The following is an 11,358-nucleotide window of genomic DNA, read 5'->3' on the forward strand; positions in this document are numbered from 1 at the left end:
AGAATCAAGAGTGAGCTCCAAGGCTTCACCCAACAAGAAGATGAGACCCTTTATGAAGCATTGGAGAGGTACAAGGGCCTCCAAAGGCTATGTCCTCACCACGGTATTGGGGATGATGAACTCATCAACAATTTCTATGAAGGGTTAAACAATGAGATGAAGATGAACCTTGATTCCGGCTCGGGTCAGGGAGCTTTGGATAAGATAGACCACAAGACGGCGAAAGAACTTATTGAAGAAATGGCTTCTCGTACCTTTCATTGGAACAATGATAGGCACAAGAGGAAAGGGAAGTCAACGGTCGAATCGGCCAACAATGTGGAGGTAAAAGAGATGATAGAAGAGCTTAAGCAACAAGTTGCCTTGATGAGCTCAAGCAAAACATCTAGCAATTCTTCTATGAGGAACCAAGTCTATAGTTGTGAACTTTGTGGAGACCAAGGACACCCACCCAATGAGTGTCCTTTGGTGGTTGGAGATGACAATTGTATGGAGCAAGTGAACGGGATATGGGAGTCTAGTCCGGCCAAGCAAGCGTTTAACAACAACCAATATCACCCCGGGATGAGAGCCCACCCGAACTTCTCCTATGGCTCTCAAAATGTCCAAAACCCAACCTTCCAACAAAAATCACAACAACCAAACTGTCAAACTCAAAAACAAAACACTACATTCAACCAAGGTCCACCGGGTTTCCAAGGAAGAACCTTCCAACCAAGACAACAATTTCAACCACTTAACCCACCAACCACCCAACCTTTCCAACAAAATTTCCAACCATTCCAACAACCCACCCAACCAAAGTCAAACATGGAACTCATGATGGAACAAATGATGACATCTCAAACGCAATTCATCAACCATACCACTCAAAAACAAGAAGAGACAACCACTTCCATCAACCAACTTAGAACCCAAATGCAAGCTTCTCAACGGATGACGGACAACCAAATCTCCCAATTGGCTACCCAAATGAGCCAACTACAAGCCTCCCAAGGGAAATTCCCGGGTAAAACCGAGGAAAATCCGAAAACCATGAATGTTATCCACTTGAGGAGTGGTAGAGATTTGGGAGACCGGGAATTTGTCAAGAAGAGGAAGAGTAGTAGACCGGGTGATGTCGTTGAACCTCAAATTGTGGTTGAACCTCCTAAGGTAATTGAGAAAAGGGAGGGAGAAGATGAGCTTGTGGAAGTTGTTGTGGAAACTCCAAGAGTGATTGATGAACCAACAAGGGTGGTTGAAGAGCCTCAACAACAAGTTATAAGAACTTATGTGCCACCAATTCCTTTTCCACAAAGGTTGGCAAGAGCCAAACTTGAACAAAAGTATGGGAAGTTCATGGACATGATGAAGGGTATCAACATTACCATGCCTTTCATTGATGCCGTAAAGGAGATTCCAAGCTATGAAAAGTTCTTGAAAGAGCTTATCTCAAACAAAAACTCTTTGAGCCCGACAACTACGGTGAACTTATCCAAGGAGTGTAGTGCAATTCTCATGAATGAGGCTCCTCAAAAGCTTGAAGACCCGGGGAGCTTTTCCATACCTTGTAAGATTGGGACCGTGCACATTGAGAGGGCCTTGTGTGATTTGGGGGCAAGCATTAGTCTTATGCCCCTCAAAATTTTCAAGAAATTGAAAGGTTATGAGCTTTCACCAACAAGGGTTTCTCTCCAACTTGCGGATAGGTCGGTAAGATACCCAATTGGTCTTGTGGAGGATGTCCCACTCAAGGTGGGGAAACTTGCATTCCCATGTGATTTCTATGTTATGGACATCCCCGAGGATTGATGTGGTAGAAGTATGGGTTGATATGAAGAAATTTGATGAATACAAGGGTTTGCAAGGGTTCCTTGAGGGCAAGGTAAAAGATTGCAAGGAGCACCGGGAGTATGCTTTGGCTATGGAAGCAACGGTTGAAGAAGACCCGGGCAAAGAATTTGAAAGCTTGAGAGGAGATGGTAAAAAGGAGGAGAGATCTACGCCTCCTCAAGTGGAGTTGAAACCTCTTCCCTCTACTCTTAAACATGCTTTCCTTGGCCCTGACACTTACCCTATTATTGTCAATAGTGCACTCAATGACACCGAACTTCAAAAGTTACTTGATGTTGTGAGAAAATACAAAGATGTCATTGGGTACTCAATTGATGATATCAAGGGGATTAGCCCTTCTTTTTGCACCCATCGCATTCATTTGGAGGATGAGAGTGCATCTTCCATTGAGCCTCAACGCCGCCTTAACCCCGCTATGAAAGAAGTGGTTAGGAAGGAGGTGTTGAAGCTCTATGATGCAAGTATAATTTACCCTATCTCCGATAGTGCATGGGTGAGCCCGGTGCATGTAGTGCCAAAGAAGGGCGGGGTCACGGTAGTCACCAATGACAAGGATGAGCTAATTCCAACAAGAGTCACAACCGGGTGGAGAATGTGTATAGACTATAGACGCCTCAACAAGGCAACTAGGAAAGACCATTTCCCCCTCCCTTTCCTTGACCAAATGTTGGAAAGACTTGCCCAACACTCTCATTTTTGCTACCTTGATGGGTTTTCGGGATTTTTCCAAATCTCGATTCACCCTAATGACCAAGAAAAGACCACCTTCACATGCCTGTTTGGCACCTTTGCTTATAGGCGCATGCCCTTTGGGCTTTGCAATGCGCCAGCCACATTTCAAAGATGCATGCTAGCTATATTTTCCGAATATGTTGAGAATATCATGGAGGTGTTTATGGACGATTTCTCCGTCGTAGGCACCTCATTTGATGGATGTCTAGCTAATTTGGGTAAGGTCTTGAAAAGATGTCAAGAAAGCGGTCTAGTCTTGAATTGGGAGAAATGTCACTTCATGGTGACATCCGGGGTTGTTTTGGGTCATGTAGTGTCAAGTAAAGGCTTGAAAGTTTATCAAGCCAAGATAGAAGTGATCAAAACTCTACCCCCTCCCACTAATGTCAAAGGAGTTAGAAGTTTTCTTGGGCATGCCGGTTTTTACCGGAGATTTATCAAGGATTTTTCCTTGATTGCCCGACCTTTAACATTGTTGCTTGGAAAAGATGTGCCATTTGAATTTACTAATGAGTGTTTGGATGCTTTCAATAGGTTGAAGGAAGCTCTTATCACCGCTCCAATTATGCAACCTCCCACTTGGGGAGAACCTTTTGAGTTGATGTGCGATGCTAGTGATGTAGCGGTGGGAGCGGTGCTTGGACAAAAGAAGAATGGTAAACTTCATGCCATATATTATGCAAGCAAAACCTTGGATGAAGGTCAATCACACTACACCACCACCGAAAAGGAGCTTTTGCGGTCATATATGCCATGAACAAGTTTCGTTCTTACTTGGTGGGCTCTAAGGTAATTGTACACACCGATCACACGACATTGAGGCACTTGCTAATCAAGAAGGAGTCAAAACCACGCTTGATTCGGTGGATACTTTTGCTACAAGAGTTTGATATTGAAATAAGAGACAAGAAGGGTGTGGAAAATGTGGTAGCCGATCATCTTTCTCGGTTACTCCATGTCAAGGGTAAGGATGGATTGCCAATTGATGACTCCTTGCTGGATGATCAATTATTCGCACTTGCTTTGATGGATGTCCCTTGGTACGCGGATTATGTCAATTACTTGGTATCCGGGGTCATCCCACATGGTTATGACTCCCATAAGAAGAAGAAATTCTTTCACGATCTCAAGCAATATTTTTGGGAGGAACCATGCCTTTACAAGTCTTGTGCGGATGGGATAATTAGAAGATGCATCCCGAATGAGGAGGTAAAACCCATAATCTCTCATTGCCATGACATGCCAAGTGGAGGGCATGGTAGTTCACGAAAAACCGCCGCAAGGGTACTTCAATGTGGTTTTTATTGGCCTTCTTTATTCCATGATGTGGCAAGCTATGTCAAGGGGTGTGACAAATGCCAAAGAAGCGGTAACATTTCAAAGAGGCATGAAATGCCAATGAACTACATACTTGAAGTGGAGGTATTCGATGTATGGGGCATTGACTATCAAGGCCCTTTCCCCTCATCAAATGGGAATGAGTATATCCTTGTTGCGGTGGACTACGTGAGCAAATGGGTTGAAGCTATCCCGACAAAGACTTGTGATGCAAAGTCGGTGACCAAGCTTATGGAGACGATCATATTCCCAAGGTTTGGGGTTCCACGAATTGTGATTAGTGATCGTGGAACTCATTTCCGGGAAAGGACTCTTGATGCTCTACTCAAGAAACATGGGGTGCAACATAGGCGGAGTCTTGCCTACCACCCATAAGCTAACGGCCAAGCCGAGATCTCTAACCGCGAGATCAAGATGATTCTTGAGAAGACCGTGAGCCGGTCAAGGAAAGATTGGTCAACCAAGCTCAATGATGCATTGTGAGCTTACCGGACCACTTTCAAAACACCGATAGGAACCTCACCGTTCCGGTTGGTGTACGGGAAGCCTTGTCATTTGCCGGTCGAGTTGGAGCACAAGGCGCATTGGGCAATCCGCCTCCTTAACTTTGACTTGAAGAGCGCCGGAGAGAAGCGACTACTTGACATCAATGAGCTTGAAGAATTTAGGCTAGAGGCTTATGAGAGCTCTAGATTGTATAAGGAGAGGACCAAAAGATTCCATGACAAGGCCATAATTCGGAGAGAGTTCAAGAAGGGAGAGTTGGTTCTCCTCTTTAACTCAAGGTTCAACTTGTTTGCGGGGAAGCTCAAGTCTAAGTGGTCGGGACCCTTCACCGTGGTCCGAGTCTTTCCACATGGCGCTATTGAAATATCCGATGGGGATCAATCCTTCAAGGTGAACGGGCAAAGGCTCAAGCACTACGTTGCCGGAACCCCTATCATCAAGAATGTGAGCTCCATCGCCACCTATCTTCCAAATTATTGATTGTGATTCTTAACTCCGTCGAGCCTACGACATTAAACAAGGGCGCTACATGGGAGGCAACCTATGCAACTTTGTAAATATCATGCATTTAGGTAGAATTTGAGGAATTTTGGACGGATGCTACTTGTCATTTTGATTGTTGTCGGTCACAATTGTTGAATATTTGGGGTTTTTGTATGATGAACAAGCGTTTGACCATTTATTGGCCTTTATCCGACATCCCGAGTCGGGTTTGAAAGTCGAAAACACGGAAATCGAGGCCAATAGATGATGGGAAATGGAATAGGGGTATATTGGAGAAAATGTGATGGAGTGTATTCCCAGCCGGGTGACCGGCGGCCGGTCTTCTGACCGGCTGGGAAGTTTCTGTAAAATCGAAGGAATTTTGACGAATTCACAAGGTAGAGTAGTCCCAGCCGGTAGGCCGGCGGCCGGTCCACCGGCTGGGAGTACGTATACTTAGGAGTTGTGCCATTTTGTGCCTTGAGAGAAGTCCCAGCCGGCAGGCCGGCGGCCGGCCCACCGGCTGGGAATGCATTATGAAGAAATTGGAGATTGGGTGACCGGCTGGGAGTATTCTGATACTTTTTGCGAATTTTGAAAATCACCCGTTCTCCCAGCCGGGTGACCGGCGGCCGGTCTCCTGACCGGCTGGGAGTACTCTGATCGTGATTTAAACAAGATTTCACCCAAATCATCCTCATTCTTTCGACTCTCTTTTCTCTCTTCTCTCACTCTAACCCTAACCTCCCTCCTTCATTCCCACCAACAACCACTCCCACCACCCCCTACCACCACCCTACCACCCACAAAACTACAACAACCTCCCTCCTACCTTTAACACTCCATCAAATCACACAAAAATGGCCCCAAAGAAAAGAGTGAGAAGGGGGGATTTGGCACTTCAACAAGCGGAGGAGGTGGCGGCGGCGGCGACCGACATGAGCACCGATCCCGACTTCCCGGATGTCCAATTCACTTCCATCACCATGAAAGGTAAATTTGTTTTATTCAAGAGACGCCCCATTGCCCCCACTTGATTTATTGATAGACAATCCATGCGGGAGTTAGGGCTAGACCAAGTTACTCTTGAATTGTTTGAGGGGGTGGGAATGAAATTGATGTATGGGATACATGAGAAGACCTATGCCCGTCTCACTTGGGAGTTTTTGAGCTCCCTTCGTCTTGACAAGCATCGCCAATCCCAAAAGGTAGCCTTTTTGCATTTCCGATTGATGAACAAGGACTATTCCTTGACCCTCCCGACCTTTGCTTCCCACTTCGGGCTTGACTCAAGCCCTCCACATAAGGCACCCAAGACCTTTGACCATGGGGCCTTATGGAAGGCCATTACGGGTTTAGATGATGTTCCGGGGGTCAAGCGAGCCGCTAACACTGTCCATAATGCGGCTATTCGGATTTGGCATCGGTATATGGGGTGGACTGTTTTTGGCCGTGAGGAAAATCACAATTTCCGAACGGAGGAATTGGAAATTCTCGGCTCTTATCTTCGTTCCAACCCCACTACCTTCAAAATTGACATTGCCCACCACTTGGCCCTTACATTGCAAAGACTTAGCAACTCTCCGGCCTCTTCGACGGCAATTGTCGTGGGTGGACTCATCACCCATTTGCTAAAGAGGCTCAATAGGAGGGTCAACTTGAGTGGCATGAGATACATGATTGGTGATACGATGTTTTTAAAGAACTATATCCACCACAACCTCGGTTGGTTGAAGACCAACCCGAATGATGGCCTTGACTATTGGCAAATTCGGGTGGATGGTGTTGACAGAAATTCTATCCCTTTTCCTAACCCTGACAAGATGAAAGTGGTGCCCAACTCGGAATATTATTTGCTTGAAATTGAAGATCTTGAAGATACCTCAATTCCCCAACAACAAAACCCAAATCTTCGGTACACTCGTGGCCGACCTATCATTTCCGCAAGGTCTACCTTGCGGTATGCTCCACCGTCTACTCCTTTTGCCCCCGGGCCCTTCCAACAAGGAGAGGGCTCCTCTAGTCACCAACCAATGCAACCACCCCCTCTCCACGCCGACCTCGTTTCCTTCATGGAGGAGATGAAACTTAATATGGCAAACGCCGCAAGTGAGCGGCATGGGCTTCAACAAAGACTCGACCGGATTTACTACGACCATTCCCTTGGTCAATTCCCGGTTTATGATGACATGATGAGGCACCAATACAAGCATCCCTCCGGCTTTCACCCTTCTTACTATTTATTTCCGGATGGCGGACATCCGGAAGATGGGAGGATCCTTTACGGAGATATTAATTTGCGGCCCGACTACTATAGCGCCCCGGTCTTTCCCACCCCGCCTACAACTCAAGGGGAGGGACATGACACGAGGTGGTTCGGGGGCGCCCCTTCTATCTTCACTGAGGGCGGGTCTAGTGGTGCCGGAGGGCACCCGGAGATGTTTGTCGGCATGAGCTCGGGGATGGAGGATTTTAGTTCGGATGTCGCTTTGAACACGGACGATTTCATCCGTGAGTCCGAGTTCGGGGCGACTCAAGGTGATGGTGATGGTGATGATGATGATGGAGACGGTGATGGTGATGACGACTACGAGTAGAGCCTAGTAATGAGGGCTCCACTCCCTCCCTTTCAATTCAAAATGACGAGTATGCCTCTTCCCTTAATCCAAATTACCTCATTCACGTTTAATTTTCCGCATGCAATTAGTTGTTAGCTCATTTAGTTGCAGTCATATAGGTTGCATTAGATTTCAATTTGTATTATGTTGTTACATTTAATAATTGCATTCACTTAGCATAAATTGCATTGTAATTTAAATATTGGACGTAGAATAGAGCATGCATTGCATTCTTATTCTAAAAATCACAAAAAAATGAAAAAATGACAAAAACCACCAAAAAAACATGTTAATTTCTTTCCCTATTATGCCCTCCCATGTCTATAAATAAGTGTGGGGAGGGCCCCAAAAAAAAAAGAGAGAAAAAAGAGAAAAACCCAAAAACATGTCTTTTCATTTTAATTTCCTCCACACATTTATTTCCATTTCGAAGTAATGTAAATAAATAAGTGTGGGGAGGAAATTCATATCTTCAAAACCAACAAAAATATGTCTTTTTAATTTTTCAAAAACACAAATAAAAAAAAAATATGTTCATTTCTTTTTGTTATTCACTCCCTATGCTTTTGTCCATTGAGGACAATGTACATTTCAAGTGTGGGGAGGGAAATATCCACTCTTGTGAATATTTGTTTATATTTGTAAATGCTTATAAATTAGATAAAATGCCTAAAAATTGAAAATTTTCTGAAAAATTCAAAAAAAAAAAAAAAAAAATTTGCATTGTATATATATGTTTTGTCTAACCTTTGGCATGACGCATTGACCACTTGAGGCAATAAGGAGCTAGAAGACCGCTTGATATAATCCTTCCTATCTCTTACTCCTTTTACTATTCTTTCTTTTTGGTATCTTGGATATTTTGAAGGAGACTGGGAATTTTGTTGCCTTGGGTGTCTTCTTGGGAGACCGTTAAATTTGGATTGTTGGTGTTGATGTGCTGCTAGGATTAGCCAACTTGTTGCACGTTTCATTTCATGTTTGTTTAAATTTCCGCATGCATTTGTTTACATGTAAGTATATGTTGTATTTCCTTCATGTTGCATTGAGTTTGTATATAAATTTTTAAGAAAGAGCATGGTCAAGGAAGGGAACCAAGTACCCCCATGATGAGCTATTGTGTCCAATTGTACATTTCCCCTCCTCGTGACTCGCACCCGTGGCCTCTTAGTTAGCCGAAGGAGGCGAGCTTGACCTATGAGTTTAGACCGATCTTGTGAGACCAAGGGCCGTAGACTAGACCTTAGGCTCGACTTAGCTACTCTAAGGTAAGGGTAGAGCCTCCTAGGGTGGGTACATTCATACCCCGCCCTCATCTAGGTTCGAGAGTAGGTCTCCTCGTGAGGCGTGTCACATCACTACGCATAAGTGTGTCGCATCGTCCTTAGACCATGAAATTGCATTACATTTTTGTGCACATGATATGAAGCAAAAATCAGTTTTTATGAACCTCACTTAGCCAAATAGCCTTGTTTTCTCCCCTTCATCGTTTCCCTTTTTGATTCACCCCCTTTGAGCTTAGCCTTTTCATTTGGCAAACCCACCTAAATAGCTACATTCCCATAACCACCCTTCCTTAATCAAGAATTAGTCGGTTTTTGTAGTTGTGTTGTAGGAGGTGATTTGGGTCGTGACAGTGGATGGCTTGCACGTCCACTTGGGTCAGATTTCGATGTGAATTTGGTTTTGTTTATAAATAAGAGGTTGTAAAATTGTAATGAAAAGCAAAATAGAAAAGTGAAAATGTCGTGAAAAATCAAAAAAATAGTGAGTCATGTTGTATATACGTTATAAAGAAAAGAAAAAGGCAAGGAACACCCCTCCTCATCATTAAATGGGGTAGAAAAAGCCGTTGCTAAATAAAAAGGGGCAAATTGATGTTTTTCCAATGATGAGTCGGGTCTACACATTTTTTGCATGGCTTGGGAAATCGAGCCGTTGTTACGGTGTAGATGATGCGTGTCTTTTATATGATGTTTTACATCCCATTTTACACGCATTTCAGAGCTCATTCTTGTAGTTTATGCTACATTTCTCCCTATTTCCGTCTACTTCCGTATTTTGTACATTATTGCAGAAATGTGAAGAATTCAACGGGAAAATCAAGCCAAATCCGTCCCCGAGTAATCTGCATTGCAAATGACGTAAAGGAATCACTTAAGGAACGAGCTTGGTGCGCAATCCAAGGCCCAAAAGACAAATCCACGAGAATAAAGAAGTCAAGTAGCAGCTCATTCAGTCGATCGACCACTCCCATCAGTCGATCGACCAACTATCGGGTAACAGAAGCTACTGTTCACTGCCAAGCAGTCGATCGACCACTCCTATCAGTCGATCGACCAGGCTGCTATTCCAGACGAGAATTAAAAGACCGTGAATCTTGAAGCCCATGATGCTAGGTTTAGGAAATAAGATGTTACGTTAATTGCTATATAACGTAACCTAGGAACATGAGATTAGCATTCAGATTTTACTTAAGCTTTATTTCAGAAATTTCACATTAAGTTTTAGAGTTTTATCAAATAGTTAGGGTTTGGGATTATTGTGGAGCATCGGATTTTCGGTTCTTAATAATTAATCTTTCCCCTGCAATTCGGTATTCCTCCTGTTTACCTTCAGTTCATCTTGTTTCGTTATTAGATTAAGATTGCTAGATAGATTCCCGAAACCATCTTTATTGTTGCATGTTAATTGTTTATTCTACCGCTTTAATTATGAATTCAACGTTTTTATGCCCTAGTATTATTGTTGTTATCACTTCTAGCATGAGTAGCTAAATAGTTTGTGCTAGGATGTAGGCGATTTATGGCATAGGCGGCATTAGATTATACACGGCCTGAACCCGCGTGTTGGTCGATCGACTGACAATGTTGGTCGATCGACTGGCCTCGTGAGGTTCTCCTTCGTTTTAATTGTTTTTAATGTTGTATTTAACAAATCGAATGCATGCGACCAGTTAGATGCTTAATTTGTGACTGACCCATTAGATCGAAAGATAGGGAAAGTTATCTGACCATCAATTAAATCGACTAAACTGTGCTAAGATCGAAAGATAGGTATAGTTTAGACCGTTAGTCACTTTTCAGGACGAAAGTTAGTATTAGTGACATTAGGGACCTATAGCGAGATCGAAAGATGCTATTTGTTAGGAGTGGACCGAGAGGACCTCTTATTTCCCGCCTCACATGTGTTTGATTCAGACCGACTTAGTTTGCTGCCGCCGAAGCTATAATGACCCGATCATCCTAGTACCCTTCTTTTATCTGTTAAAATCGTTTATTTAGTTTATTATCTTTATTTACTCTTAGTCTTAGACCAATTCAAATCAACCCCCACAATAGTTACCTCAGACTTTTATTAGACAACTAAAATTTACAACTGCCTCCTTGTGGTTCGACCCTGTTACCACTAGCCTAGGTTAGTCTTAATAGGAAGTATAAATTTTATCTTTGGTACTCACAGCGACGGGTATCAAATTTTGGCGCCGTTGCCGGGGAGGCAATAGTCCTAATTTTAGTTGTTTTAATTTTAGTCTTTCTTAGTTTAAGGGACATCCGTTCCTTAAACTTTTCTTATATTCTTTTTGTAGTTTCTTCTTATATGCGCAGTCACAGGGTGGTGAATTAGTACCATTGAACCCTGAGCTTGAAAGATCCTTGCGCGAGTTGAGACGAACATAAAGGATACTACCGACAGAGGAAGAGCTGAGTACTCTGTCAAGCTATTACGAGAATCTGTTCGAAGAAGACCCACAGTCTTCACCCGTTTCTACTTCTTGGTAGAGACAATTACTTCTCCAGAAATTCAGTCATGGCCGAGGAAGCAAGTATAGCTAGTCATTCTG

General features: G+C 43.6%; 1 non-coding gene across 1 annotated transcript; it reads right to left on the reverse strand.

The window, feature by feature from the left end:
* On the reverse strand, window positions 1-107 carry LOC141589314 (small nucleolar RNA R71). The gene has a single exon (XR_012520258.1). It is a non-coding gene; the product is annotated as a small nucleolar RNA R71 (small nucleolar RNA).
* Window positions 108-11,358: the final 11,251 nt, after the last annotated feature.

Source organism: Silene latifolia, chromosome 6 (genome assembly GCF_048544455.1).
Source record: "Silene latifolia isolate original U9 population chromosome 6, ASM4854445v1, whole genome shotgun sequence".
Taxonomy (NCBI): Eukaryota; Viridiplantae; Streptophyta; class Magnoliopsida; order Caryophyllales; family Caryophyllaceae; genus Silene; species Silene latifolia.